We start from the raw sequence: 15680 nt of genomic DNA, 5'->3' as shown, positions 1-15680 counted from the left end.
ATGCCAAAGAAATTGTCCTTGCCCCTAAAATGATCCTGCCAGCTACGACTTAAACCCTACTTTAATGACTAGTTCTCACAAACAGCAGATGAGATTGTAAATCAGTGTCTGAGATGTCCCATTGCGGGCTGCATGTGGGGGTTGAGCCCTTCCATATATTTTTTTAGAAAAATCACTGCGCCCAGAAAACTAGCACGTCAAGTAAAAGAGTTAGTCCTCTTCCTTGTAGTTTTCTATGTGCATGGCCAGCCTTCTGCCTGACATACATGTTTGTTTTTATGTGCTGGGATCCCCCCCCTTCCAATATTGTGGAGTGGAGCATTCCATATGAATGTTAGCACATGCAGTCTGAAATACAGCAGCTGCACAACCTCATCTGTTGTTTGTTTGTGGAAACTAGGCCTTTGGCTTATACCTGTCTTTGTATCCTTAAAGGTTAGAAACTTTTGTTCTGTTTTTTTAATTAACGGAATGGTGATAATCTCAAAAGCTGGGGAGGTGGTATGAGCAAAGTTTCCAGTTGTCATGGGGTTTCATGATTAGCAGGGACAGAATAACAAAGCCTGGGTCCACTGGCACCTTTTAGGACCAACAAAGTTTTATTCTGGATATAAGCTTTCATGTGCATGCACACTTCTGCAGATATCAGGATAAGTCAGATATCCGAAAAGCTCGCATGATTTACAGACAACCCTAAACAGAGTGACTCCCTTCTATGTCCATTCAAGTCAACTAGCGCTTTTTAGCACAGGAAAGTGTATACACAACATTGGGTTTAAGAATCAGCAAGGATATCAACGGTACTGCAGCTCATGAGGGAAGAGAGGCCCTCACCCATCCGATCCACTTCAACTTACAGGCGTTTTAGATGACAAGGCGCCACCTGGTGGCCACTTAAAACCTCACCACGCTGTTTCTACCTACAGGCCACTGAGACCCTGTGTCCAATCTGTACCTTATCATGGTTTGCAGAGGTGTGCCGGGATGCTTTCCATCGCCAACCCTGCCTGCCAAGTACAGTTGTCAATTCTGGGTTGGGAAATTCCTGGAGATTTTGGGCTGGAGCCAGAGGAGGGTGGCATTTGGGGAGCAGAGGGACCTCAGGAGGGTATAATGCCATAGAACCCACATTCCAGGGAACGGATCTCTGTAATCTGGAGATCAGTTGTACTTCTGGAAGATCTCCAGGCCCCACTTGGAGACTGGCAACCTTACTGCCAAGGCACTTCTCATTCCCCACCACCACCTTCAGGGCGGGGCAGCCAGTTCTGAATTGGGAAATACCTAGAGATTTGGGGGGGGGTGGAGCCTGGGGAGGGGAGGAGACCTCAGAGGGATGTGATGCCACAGAGGCCACCTTCCAAAGCAGCCCTTTTCTCTATGGAAACTGATCTCTGTTGCTGGGAGATTCGCTTTAATTTCAGGAGGTCTCCAGGCTCCACCTGGAGGTTAGCAACTGTAGGGGCTGCCCACTTCAGGCCTTTTTCAAACCCATCGGGGCCACATCAGGCTACAAACCAAACGGTAGGGTCCAGAGCACGCATTTCCAAGAGCATCTGCTGCCTCGGGCACCCTCTGGCTCTGCTTGAAATAATCCGGTGGCACTGAGGGCCCCCCTTTCCCCCTCCTTGTCCGTGAGGAAAGCCCCAGGGAAGAGCCCCGGCACAGCATCCAAAAACACAGAGGCCCTCTCCTGCTGCCAGTTCTTCTCCTCTCCATCAGATGGCACACAGCGGAAGTTGCTGGCTGCGCTCATGTCCGTGGCTGTCAACCAAGGACACAGTCAAAGGCCGGCACTCCTGGCAAGCCCAGCTCCGAGGACGGTCAAGGGACTGGGGCCAGTGCTTGGAGGGCTTAAACAGGACAGCCAGCAAGCCACGCCCAAAGCTCTAGGACCTGGGAGATGAGCAGTGCAAAGGTGTGAGGGCTGAAAATGCCGAAGGGCTGGCAAACCAGCCAGACAAAGCAGAGACTTCATTCTTACAGGAGGATCCTGCGGAGAGCATTTCAAAATCCAGCATGCATGCAAATCTCCTGCCAGAAAGGTATGATGCCTTGGAAAGGCTATAAAGACTCTCACACGTCGCATCACGCACACCTGGCACTGCCAAACGGACTCCTGGATACGCAGCAGGTGCTATTCTGCTCTTAGGAAGGGCGAGGTAGGTGTGTGCGGGAGTTGCGGAGTATTTCTGAATGTACGCAGATACAGCGCCTGAGATGGCATCCCCATCAAGGCGAGCCAGACGCCCACAGCAACAGTGCCTCAGAGCTTGCTTTCTGACTCTCCCGCAGGAGCAAAGGGCAGCCTTGTTCTGCCTGGCCCATGCCTGAGCCCGCACTGGCTCCATTTGGTACCCGTTTGCTTGCTTTTCACGTGTGAAATCTAACCTGGCCTCAGTCCTCTTTGCCCCCCAATTCAGCCAGCCCACCCACCACAACCGGGCTTTCCTGACATGCCAGGCCTGGACTCTGAGTCTAGCGCATCACATGATTCAGCAGCATAATGCTCCGTGGAACTCCCAGAAGGAATACGGGGGAAGAAGAGAGGGCTGCAGAGTGTGGGCGTACCGCCAGAGCCCCAGCACCCTCCTCAGAGTTCCCTTGCCAGGACTCCCAAACTCCTGGCAAGGCATCTGGATCGCTTGCCACCTGCCTCGAGTGTGGGGCACCACCAAAGAATGCCAGGTCCAAGAACTGAAGGAGGCCCTTGGGGCTGCGCCCGGCAGGATGGCCCAAGGTCAAATTGCTTCTTAATTACTGCTTACAGTGCAAGATTCGGCTTTCATTTGGGCAGCTGCCAGTCTGAGGGACATGCCAAGGCCCTCATCTCTGCCCACAGTTAATTGAGCCCTGCAATCAATCCTGCTTGGATCCATTGATCCTGCTTGTAACCGGAGAGAGAGGGAGGGAAGGAGGGAGGGAGGGAAGGAGGGAAGTAGGGATTGTGTTTCCCTTCCGTGCGGAAGTTTACAGGGCGGAGGAGGAGACATTGCGGAACAGAGCCCAGTGCCTTGCCCAGAGTGGCTGCCCACGCTGCTTGCAGCCCTGCTGGGAAGAGAAGAGGGTGCTGAGGAGAGGCAGCCACCCCTAGCGACAGATTTGGGGTACCGTTATGACATACCACTGCATGGCACCCCCTGCCTAAGGTGGGTTAGTCCAGCAGCACAGATACCGGTTTTCAAAGGTTTCTGACAGAGAAGGAGAGAGTAAAAGGAACAGAGCTGCCCTGACCTGGATAGCCCAGGCAAGCCCGATCTCGCCAACCCTTGGAAGCTCAGCAGGCTCGACTCTGGCAAGTACTTGGGTGGGAGACCTCCTTGGAATACCAGAGGCAGGAGGTGGGGGCAGGTTTTATTCAGACACCTCTCTGAAAATTCTCCAGGCCCCCAGTAGGGGTCAGTCACCAGAGGTCCCCATGGCTTCCAGGTGTGCACACACGCACTTACGTGAACGTATGAAAAATACACAACCCCTTCCCCCCCAAAAAAGAGAACAGAGCTGGAGCCCAACAGAGAGCCCACATAGTATGGTTGTTAAAGGGTTGGATTTGGGAGACTTGAGTTCAGATCCCCATTATGAGCCAGGCTAGACACTGCCAGCATTTTAAAGTAGGGTTACCAGGGGTGGGGGTTCCCCCAATTTTTCAAGCTTTCAACTGGCTGGCAGGGGAAGCCCCCCCCCCCCAACATGGACATTGCGCAGCGACACTCTGCTTTTCAGGCAAAACTCTATGGTTTTAGGCAAAAAATAGAGTTTTGTCCAAAATGCAAAGCGTCACTACACAACATCCCCAATATGATTATGTCACTTCCATGTGACATCATTGCATCAGGGACGTCACACAATGTCCCCCGCCCACCCCCCAAGTCCCCCTGCTGGCAAGACAAGGGGATGTGGCACACCTGTTTGAAAGCCCGACTCCAGTGACATCTTTAAGACCAATGAAGTTTTATTCAAGGTATAAGCTTTCGTGCGCACCTTGAATACCTTGAATAAAACTTTGTTGGTCTTAAAAGGTGTCACTGGACTCAACTTTGTTCTGCTGCTTCAGACCAACATGGCTGCCCCACCTGAATCTTTCCCCTCTCCAAAGCCCCCTCTCCCTAGACTCCACCTCCAGATCTTCAAGGATTTCCCAACCTAGAGCTGGTAACCCTACGTGTGGGGGGGGGGGGACAAGAATGCTTGGTCCTACACTACATTGTACCCCACTGGCTCCACCTCCAAATCTCCAAGGATTTCCCAACCTGGATCTGACCACCCTACCCCCCCCCACCCTAGGGCTGTCAAATCCCCCCGGGGGGCGGAAATCCCTCCGCCCCAGAGGCCTGTTCCCAGACGCCGGGGAATCGGGCCCCGGGGGGAACCCCGCCCCAGTGTGCACGTCACAGGGAAGTGACGTTATGACGCTGAGCACACTGGGGGCACGGCCACGGCCATACAAGGGAAAACTCTATGGTTTTCCCTTGTATGGTCGTGGCCCTGCCTCCAGCGTGCCTGGCGTCATGACATCACTTCCCTGTGACGTGCGCGCGCGCACTCCGGGAGCCGTGCAGGAGTCCCCCGCCAGAGAGGTGAGTACCATTTGGCAACCCTACCCCACCCCCTGCCAGCGGCCGGGGTGGACCTGGCAACACTATCTCTGGGCGACCTCTCTGGCCAGTCTCTCTGTCAAGCAAACCCACCTCCCAGGGCCGCTGTCATGAGGATAAAATGGGGGAAGGGAGAATGCTGTTGTAAACTGCTTTGGGGGCCCTCCCACTGGGGAGAAAAGTGGGGTATAAATAAACAGTGACTGGGAGAGAATGGGTTCCCTAGGGAAAGCGAGGGCACTTATCCCCCCCCCCGCGAGCTCATGCTCGCTACTCATCCGACAATTCCATCCCCCCACTGATGCAGTAAATTTACTCTTTTGTCTGGATCTTGTTCTAATCTGTGCCCTACAATACGATGTGGCGTCTTTAGGCCTTGGAATGCTGGGCCTTCTGGCTCCCCCCCTTTGCAGCAGCGTTCCTCATTGGCTACAGCTCTTCTTCTGTTTGTGCCAGTGGGTGCACGCAGGACTGCCCACTGAGGGTAACACTTCATGCATCTGATGAAGTGGTCTCCTGCTAGGGTTTCCAGCTCTGGGTTAGGAAATACCTGGAGATTTTGGAGCCAAGAGCCTGGGGAGGGCAGGGTTTGGGGAGGAGGGAGACCCCGGCCGGGTATAATGCCATGCAGCCTGTCCTCCAAAGCAGCCCCTTTATCCAGGGAAACTGATTGCTGTCATCTGGAGGTCAGTTGTAATATGGAGGGATCTCCAGGCTCCGCCGGGAGATTGGCAACCCTAGCTCCAGCTGACGGAACTTCTGCCTTGACTAACAAAGTCGGTTAAATGGCACAGAGCCCTTGATTGATTAGAGAAGAGCCAGGCACGTTTAACAAAATATTAAAAATGAGCCCACATTGCAGCTTCAATTTAAAGATGGGCTATGAATTTTTAATGGAATAGGGCCCTTGGCGATGGTGAGAACTGTGTCTGGATGACGGCACCACTTCAGAACGAAGGAGAACGCTCGTGCCTGCATTTCCTCTGCACACACACACACTCACACACAATGGAAAGGAAAGCCAACAAAACATTCAAGGTTGTGGCCAAGGGTTCTCCCGGACATGCTAATTTTCTCCACACATGGTTGGTTGGTTGGTGTAGGTAGAAGCATTCTGGTACGGGAGCCCTCTCACCTGCAGTCTGAAGTGGTAGAGCCCAGACACACCCCTTCATTTGACCGCCTCAGGGAGAAGAACAAGGCCTGCTTACATCTTCCCACATCCAGAGATCTTGATCTTGCAAGGAAGGCTTCCAAAATTCTGCACATTGCACCACTATGGTGCATTCTGGAGGCAAAGTCTGAAACATTTCAGAAGTTTTTGAATTCATTCTCAAAGCTCTGAAACTCCAGTTGTATTTATTTTTTTCCCAATTTATACCCCGCCCTCCCCTCTGGTCCACGGGGTCGCAAAGACTGTGCGACTGAACAACAACAACTCCCCACCAAGGCAGGCTCAGGGCGGCTTACATAAAAGTAAATACACAAATAACAATTAAATTACCATAAAACATCTAAAAACAGGTCATTATAAAACATTGTATATTGTATATTGTATGTATATTGTCGCCTTGCTTATTTAATATATATGCAGAGTACATCATGCAAAATGCTGGCCTAGATGAATCACAAGCGGGAATTAAGATTGCTGGGGAAAAGATCAACAACCTCAGATATGCAGACGATACCACTCTAATGGCAGAAAGTGAAGAGGACCTAAAGAGCCTCTTGTTCAGAGTAAAAGAGGAGAGCGCAAAAGTGGGCTTGAAGCTCAACATAAAAAAACTAAGATCATGGCATCCGGCCCCATCACTCCTTGGCAAATAGAAGGGGAAGTCGTGGAAGTAGTGACAGACTTCACATTCCTGGGATCCCAGATCACCGCAGACTGTGACTGCAGCCATGAAATTAAAAGACGCCTGCCCCTTGGGAGGAAAGCGATGGCGAACCTAAACAGCTTGATAAAAAGTAGAGACATCACCCTGCCAACAAAAGTCCGCATGGTCAAAGCAATGGTATTCCCCGTAGGAATGTATGGCTGCAAGGGTTGGACTATAAGGAAGGCCGAGAGCCGAAGAATAGATTCTTTTGAACTATGGTGCTGGAGAAGACTCTTGAGAGTCCCTTGGACTGCAAGGAGATCAAATCAGTCAATCCTAAAAGAAATGAACCCTGACTGTTCCCTGGAAGGCCAGATAATGAAACTGAACCTCAAATACTTTGGCCACCAAATGAGAAGGGAGCACTCACTGGAGAAGACCCTGATGCTGGGAAAGATTGAAGGTCAAAGAAGACGGGGACGGCAAAGGATGAGATGGTTAGACAGTGTCATAGATGCAACGAACATGAAATTGAGCCAACTTCAGAGGACGGCGGAAGACAGGAGGGCCTGGCGGGAGCTGGTCCATGGGGTCGCGAAGAGTCGGACTCGACTGTGCGACTGAACAACAACAAATAAAACAGTGCAATATTGTAAAGTGCTAGCAGTGTTGTTTTAATTTCATAGTGATGGCATTACCATATGAGTGCATTCAATAGATTATCTACATGTTCAGCTCACTGATCTTATGATTTGGGTAGACTGAAAAAATATTCAGGCTCATAATAAAGGCTTGTAAACCTCTACTTCCCTAGGCAACAAAGACAGACCCCTGAAAGGCCTACAGCTGTGCATGGACATTTTTTAAAAAATAGAGGCTGAAACTCCAAGGAAGGAATCTGGGAACTTTGAAGAGAGTGAAGAAGCCTTCCTCCCCATGTATCTATGCCCCTAGTTCTATTGGCTAGCTCCATACTCCTCCTGTGAAGCCCTCTTTGATGGAGGGACTCCTGACTGGTTCAAGAGATATGCCCAAAGCGTAAAGGTGGAATTTTGCCTTTGCTGGGTTCCCCTCCCCCCCTCCCTCAATTAGCATTCAGAGCAGGTAGGACTCTGGGTCCCTGCATCACTGGCCTTCAACGCTAGAATTGCTTACTGCTTGGAAGAAAGGTTCCCCTTGCAGGATTAGGGACTGGAAGGTTCACACCAGAAATCCAATTTGTTCTGATCAATATTCAGACCACAAAACAATGCTGCATCTTATTCAGCTATTTTTTCCCCTTTGACAAAGCAAGAGACAGGATGGGCTACTTGGCAATGCTAGGACAGCTGAAGGGGGGGGGTGCTTGTTCCAGGCAGATGGGCAAAGGAACACATCGTTAAGGCCTGCATTTTTAAAAAAAAGATAAAACCTTCTAAAATCAGAAATTACACACCCACCCGAAGCCCAGTTATGAACACCGGCTTTGATGGCTTGAGGGGAGACCCTCTGCACATGCTCAAAGGCAGGAACTTTTTGGGCAGGAACGGAGTTCCGGCTGGCTTAAGAGTTGGCCACGCCCACTACAGCAAAGACCTCTGCGTGCGTGGCTACAGAGGGAAGGCCTGGAGACCCACCCCAGCGACTCCGAGGCCTCCCCATGCCTTCCCTGGCCTGTCCAAGGGCCGGCTTGCCCGGGCGCCCCGCAGCCACAGGGCATCAGGGCAAGCCAAGGGAAGGCATGGGGGTGTGGCCTAATATGCTAATGAGCTTCTGCTGTTGGGCGTGGCCTGTTATGCTAATGAGTTCCTGTTGGGCTTTTTCTACCAAAAAAGCCCTGCTCAAAGGCATTATTCTTTGACACATCTCCAGATCGGGCCCCAGCAGCACTGAACAGATTGCCAGGGCTAACCTTGGCCTGCCTTCACCCCGGCTGTCACAAAGAAGGGAGGGTCCCCGAATGGCAAGGCCCTTGACAGCTGCCCGAGCTTCTGGGAGGCTGGCCCTGAGCCAGGTTAATGGTCTGCCGCACCACAGTGCAGGAAAGATGGTTCAGCAATATTTTTTTCAGAGAAGAGCATCCCCCCCCCCATCTGCAGATATAAAAAGGTAGCCACAAGTGTGGCTGCTCCTGCCCTCCTGTCGCCATCCATCTGACTCTTCCACCACCTCCTTGAGAGCACTGCTGTTCTGGTGCACCCTCCTTCCTCTGACACAGATCTTGCAAGCCACGTCAGCCTCACGCTTCATTGGCCACCTTTGCACTGCGGTCCCAGCCAACTGCCCTTCCCTCTGGATGGTCTGCCAGCCCATCATCTGGCATACTGGCGTCAGCAGTTCGGAAGAAAACAGTGAGAAGTTTGTTACCGGTTAGCTCAGCAGGTGTGCATCACCTGAGCCAGAGTTCTGGGCTAGATGGCTATTGGGAGTTTTTGGAAGGGCACAGTTAACGATCCCATGCACAACCTGCCCGCTGTAACTTTGTCAGGATGTCCTTTCTACTTGAAAACACCCCCCCCCCAAAAAAAAACCCACTTCCCACACTGATTCATCCCTGCTACGGAACACCACTTCCAGTTTGGTGTAGTGGTTAAGTGTGCAGACTCTAATCTGGGAGAACCGGGTTTGATTCCCCACTCCTCCACTTGCACCTGCTGATGTGACCTTGGGTCAGTCACAAGCTCTGGCACAGCTGTCCTTGAAAAAGAGCAGTTTCTGTCAGAGTTGTCTCAGCCCCACCCACCTCACAGAGTGTCTGTTGTGGGGAGGGGAAGGGAAAGAAGTTTGTAAGCCGCTCTGAGACTCCAAGTGAAGGGCGGGGTATATATCCAATCTCTTCTCTTCTTCTTCTTCTTCCTGCAGAAGATTCTAGGATTTGCACTCAGTTCATCACAGTTTTGGCAGTGCACATAGCTGTGCAGTTTCACCTTTGCTCTGAGTGAAGCAAGACCCTAGAACATGCCAAACGCTCTGAGGTGGCTTGCCACAAGGAACAATCAAGAGGGGTCCAGAAGCCAGTGCCTGCATTGTGGGAGGAAAGGCAGGGGGGGTTTCTTAATGCACCACAGCTGAATGTTGCCCCTCATAACAAAGGGGAGTCACAAAAGGAGGGGCCGAGCTCTCCGTGTTTCTGATAATACGACCGCTGAACAAGCTGTCTTTTAGGGACATTCCCCTGTCATTATTGATCTTCTCACTGGAGAACTCTTTGCTTTCAAGGCACTCCAGCATTCCGCCAGAACACAGACGGCAAGTGCTGTTCTCTTTACATGCGCCTCCAAGTGGGTAGAATCCAATTGTGGGGTAAGCAAGGTGGCACGGATACAGGCATCTAACCAGGGCAGCCCCACTGGCATCTACATGGCAGACGTGATGTTTACATGGGGTGTACACACACACACGCGTGCGCACACGGCATAATAAACTTAAGGCTTACCTTTCAAAACTGGGGGGGAGAAAGATGAGAGAGATTAAGCCTAACATGTGTTGTACTCTATGCAGTCATGTCTAGTATACACAGACGCCAAGCAGGACAAACAAGCCTGGAGGGGATCACATCACTTGCTAAGTATCTTGCATCCCCCACCCCTTACAGATTTCAGCTAGCGCCACGATTCCTCTGTAAGTGCCTATTTGTAGGCAAGGGTCAGCATGAAGTGGGTCAGCATGAAGTGTGGGCAAAGGTCAGCGATTAGGCACGCCGATCCTGACTTTCAGCCCATATTTCCAGACTCTGTAAACATCTGGATTGATCAGTTACTCTGATCCAGTAAGATCCCTGAACTTTGCACATGTCCAAGAAGGTAGCTTGTTAATTATTTGTACTATGTCAGCATCCTTAAGACATATCTGCTTTCTCTGGTTTCTGTACGTGACCCCCAACCTTACTGCACGGTGGGTGGGTGGGGAGGCAGAGTGTGCATAAAATAAACTGCTTGCTGCCTTGAGAGGCAGACTGATTTTCTACCCTCAAGAGAATTGTCTCGTCGTGATTCCTTCACCTATTGCCTTGGCTTACCTTGTACTAGACTCCGTGTTAATCCGCAAACAGTTGGGCATGACCCCCACCCCTCTGAGCGAACCCTTTTCATTGGATCTTGTTTTAAACTGGCCTCTGTTTGACACACACACACACACACCCAACACACATGATATGCTGTCTCTCTGTTGTGAATCTAAAAGCATCGACCTGACAGATACACACTCTGGTGCATTGGATGAAGGGAGCTGGGTAAGTGGTGCTGAGCATTACAGGAAAGCGGGGGGGGGGGGGGGGACGACACAAAGGACTTCCCTTTGGGTTTTCACAGCAACAGCTCTGCGTTCTTTGTAACCCACAGTTATTTATAACCCAGCTTTTTGTACAGCAGGCCCCAGGAGATCTCCCAGTCTATGCACTGAGCAGATCCATGCCTGTTTCGCTTCAGGCAAGGCTGCTGTATCAGATGCCTTACATCCGTACCCTGAGACATCAGGAGCTTTTCCCGTTCTATTCTCACAAGGACCGCGGAAGGTAGGTCAAGCCCAGGGAGGGACTGGTTCAAGGTCTCCCAGTGAGGACCAGAAGAAGATGGTGGATCTTGGTTAGGGTTGCCAGGTCCCCTCTGGCCACCGGTGGGGGATGGGGGGTAGGGTTGCCAAATCCAGGTTGGGAAACTCCAGGAGATTTGGGGGTGGAGCCTGGGAACGACGGGAACTTCAGTGGGGTGCAATGCCATAGAGTCCACCCTCCAAAGCCTCCATTTTTTCTCCAGGGGGACTGATCTCTGGAGTCTGCAGATGAGCTGTAATTCCAGGGATGCCCAGGTCCTACCTGGAGGCCGGGATCCCTACTTCTCAGTCTACAAAACATAAGCTACGTGCACCACCACCCCCAGTTTGGATGAGGAATACATAGGGATGGAGAAAAGGCGGCTGTTTCAAATCCCCTTCAATGTCACTACTCAGAATGGGAGGGGGGCTGCACTACGATTAGCACTTTACAGAGGACCCATCCGTTCAATACTAAACACCAACAAAGGAGAGGAGGCAGATTTGGTCAGCAAAACTGAGCAAGAAGACCTCCTCCCCTCTCCTCTCCACGCACAGGCCCCAATCCAAATGGGGGCACTTGTGTTTGTAATTTGGCACTGGGAAACAGACACCCACGATCTTCTTCACACCTGCATTGGCCCTGAGCTCCATGGCTACGCAGGGATCTGACCCCATGCCCCAGGATCCAACCCTAATGATCTCTCGTGCTCACAGTCCAGGTCCAGCTCTTTTGCCAGCACTCTGCTTGCAGCTTTCTGGAGGCTACTTCATGTACTACTGGGAGGAGCATCCCTGCTCTCGCTCCTTTGAAGATATTTTACCACAAGGCATATTAATATTCATGCACAATTAAGCCGCCCTGAGGAAACCAGGCATGGGGGAGGGGGGGAGTTAAGCGTTTCATGTCTGCTCGGGATCTTCCATCTACAATTAAACCACTTAATGCCCCGGGACTTTCCACAACTGGGGAGAGAGGGGAAGCTTGCAAAGCACTCTCCAACTCTTCTCGCTGTAGTGTTATGCCACATAAACATGACGCAACCTGCAGACCTTTGGAACAGAGAAACCTGATTTACACAGAGAGCTAGGGGCAGACAGAAGTCCACAGGGATCTCTCTTTCATGCACCCAGAGTGTTACAATACAATTTTATAAAGCTGGGGGGGGGAGATGTACATTACAGAGATTTAATTTTTTTTAATTTACTTTTTTTTTTACTTTGAATAAATCTTTAGTAAATAACCAAATAATTGCAGCTGAAATTGAAACACTTATCAAAAACTATTTTATAGATAGCAATACAGATGATGTATCTCCAGTGATTATTTGGGATGCATTTAAACCAGTTTTAAGAGGGCATCTGATATCCAAAGCCTCTTACAATTTACTTTATTTATATTCCACCTTTCTCCCCAATGGGAACCCAAAGTGGCTTTCATCATTCTCTTCTTAATCCTCAACAATCCTTTGACATAGGTTAGGCCAAGACTGTGTGACTGGCACAAGGTCACCCGGCAAGCTCCTTGGCAGAGTGGGGATTCAAACCTGGGTCTCCCAGATCCTAGTCTGACAATTTAACTAACATACTATTAGGTCACATTCTTGTGTGACCAAGGAACAGAGCTCAGAGTGAAACTATGCAAATTCTCCGCCTCCTGTCCTTTCCTTCCTTTCCTTTTCAGAGCTCCTCTGATTAGGGTTGCCAGACCCCCAGTGGAGGTGGGGGTCCTCCACCACTAGGCCCTACCCCTCAGCCACCGATCAGCTGGCCGGCAGGGGAACTTACCTGGAGAAACAGAAAGGCTCAGACCACTTGCTGGAGCCACACCGGAAGTGATGTCATCACACGACTCTCTGGTGTTTGGGCAACAACTCTATGGTAGAAGTTGTTTTTACCCAAAACCAGAGCATCGCAGCGTGATGACGTCTTCCTGTGCGACGCTGGCAACATGGCCTGGACCTTCCTCTTTCGCCTGGAAAGTCCTCCCATCCCCTGCCCATTGCCAGAAGAGTCAAACCTACCTCTGATCAACAGATCTTGAGCAATGACTAAAAGAGTACCTAATTAGTTTCTACAGGAAAATACGATAGACAGGAATCTAGCAACCTATGAGGTTATATTCAGATCATTGTCTAGCATCAGATAGGGAATAACATATGCAAAGAGGAGCAATCTCAGCTCTTGAGGACTTCCATCAAGTTCTGTGGGACAAAGTAAAAGCCCCAGTTTGCAAAAGCGATCAGAAGCAGTTCAGCTGCAGAAGCATCCCCACCGTGCTGCGGTTCCCAAATACACTCCCAAGAAATCACTTCTGGTTCAAGTGAGTAGCTATTTTTATGTTTTTATCAAAGCTGTGCCTTTGTAGCATTGCATGGTTTTCCTGAGGTAAAGTTTTGGTATCAGTGCTTTTGCTTTTGAGACCTTGGGGAGTTTGGGCCGGCATCTTAGTTTTTGGTTTACTTTGTTTGTTTTTGTCATTGGTAATTGCTATTCCTTAAACATACGCCTTGTTTTAATTATTATCTTGGTTGTAAGCTGCCAGAGTACTTTTTAAAGTAAAAGGGCAGGGTGTGCATGTTTATGTTTAAAATTACTTTTAAAAGTAAAGTACCGTTGCAAAACCTGAGACTACGAGCAAGGAGATGATGCCTCCACCACCCCAACGTAGGGATAACCCAATCAGCAGAACAGCATTATAACAAGATATTGCTGACCAAAGCTGGTATGCAATAATGCACAGAGGGCAAAGGAGGGCATTGTAAAATAAACCAAAGATTTCTCACAAGGAGTGTTTTTTTAAAAAAAATCACAGAATTTTTTTTTTTAAAAAAAACACTTTTTTGAATCACTGACAAGGTTTCAGATTTTAAAATGCATGAATAGTTTTGGCTGAGGTTTACACCAGATCTTCTGGCCCATCAGAGCTTCATGTATCACCTGCCATTAAGGTTTTGTGTGCGCGCAAGCACACATGCACACACATAAGAGATCCATGTTTCTGGAGGAGGAAAATGCACTGGAAGGTTTGGCAAGCTGTACAACTTTCACTCCAGGGCAAGGGCTGCGTTATCCAAAATAAAAGAACACACTCCTCTGGTGCTCACTCATCAGCACTTACAAGCATCTTAGTGTGTGGGTTGTTTCTTGTCCAAAGTCTAATTGAATTATGTAAGATGCCTCTGGAAGCAGGCAGTAAAGTCCCAGAAACCCTTGCTTGGACGCTGCTCAGAATTTTTTTGTATCTACAATAACGAACCACTCCGACAGCTAAGAACTGAGGAGTACACATCCTCCACCAACCAAGCTGGGCTCAGGAGACTGTTTTCTGCTGCTGTTCAAAAACTGAAGGTCAACTGTCTTATTCCCTGTAGTGTACTAGAAGATAACTTTTCTCTTAAATGCCTGCTGTGCTAGGGTTTTGTTCTGGCCTGAGCTTTCAATAATAAAATGTGTAGATCTCTTTCAACCCCCCCCCCAAAAATCCCATTAGAGAAGATGTTACTTTTTCTTGTCCCCTGTCAAGTGGCAGCTGTAAGGGTTTCAAGGCAAGACACTTTCAGAGATGGATTGCCACTGCCTGCCTCTACGTAGCGACCCTGGACTTCCTTGGTGATCTCCCATCCAAGTACTAACCAGGTCTGACCCTGCTTAGCTTCTGAGTTCAGGCTAGCCTGGGCCATTCGGGTCAGGGCAATATTCGCCTTATTGCTGCAATATCTCTTACACCCCTGGGCATCAACTGGTGAGTCACAAATACAGAGGAGTGAAAACCACACCTGGGGGTTGTTGGGGGGGGGGTTGGCAAACATTTTCAGCCCCCAAAATACCTTCACTTCTGAACCAGGCAGATTACTCATATATACTTGTCTTCACTTGCCCTCCACTCTCAATGGCCCCTCCGTGACATTATCACCAAGCTAAATTCAACTGGCTGCACAGTGTTCTAGAGTCAACCTGTTCCATCGATCCATGATCCTTGGCTGGTTGGGATCATCCCTGCCAACTGAATCAGAAATAGGAAGCGGTAAGAGGAAGGCGAAACGGTAGCAAAGCAGCAGCTGAAAGAAACAATAAAACCCACCAGTCTTGCCCTGCTCACTTCTGCCCAGCAGTTGAAACTGAAGATGTCCGCCTGAATGCATATGATGCTGCCTTGTACCGGAGTCGGACCGTTAGTCTATCTAGGCCGGTCTAGTCTACTGAGACTGGCAGCAGCTCTCCTTCAGGGAGAAGTCAGTCACATCACCTGTTACTCGATCCTCTTAACTGGAGCTGCCAGGAATTGAACCTGGGACCTTGTGTAGGCACAACAGATGCTCGTCCACTAAGCCATGGCCTTCTCCCACTTTTTTGGTCTACAATAATGTCACAACATAAGGAGGGCACCACTACCAGGTTGGGTGTGTGTTTTCTTTACGTTTTAAGGGGGATAAGAGAGGGAGGGGAAAAGAGTGTCAGGGGCAAGCCACAGCAGAGACAGCTTAGCTAGAGCAGGGGAAAGGAACCATGTTTGGGTACGAACACTGGAAAACATTCAGCAAAGAAAAGCAGGGAAATGGGAAATTGACCTGAGGAGGATTCAAGGCACAAATAAGCTTGGGGAAAGATATTAACTAAAGGGATCAGGGCAAAGAGGCAACCCAACCAGCCAGTTTAGGGATCCGAGCACAGGAGGTAGCTTAGTCAAGGAGTTCTGAACAGAAACTGTGGTCCAGCCTTTCAGCAGCCTCCACCCAGCTTCTTTGTACAGAGA

The sequence above is a fragment of the Gekko japonicus genome, unplaced genomic scaffold, assembly GCF_001447785.1.
Source record: "Gekko japonicus isolate JY-2015 unplaced genomic scaffold, Gekko_japonicus_V1.1 scaffold139, whole genome shotgun sequence".
In the NCBI taxonomy this organism is placed as follows: Eukaryota; Metazoa; Chordata; class Lepidosauria; order Squamata; family Gekkonidae; genus Gekko; species Gekko japonicus.
This window is presented reverse-complemented; position numbering follows the sequence as displayed.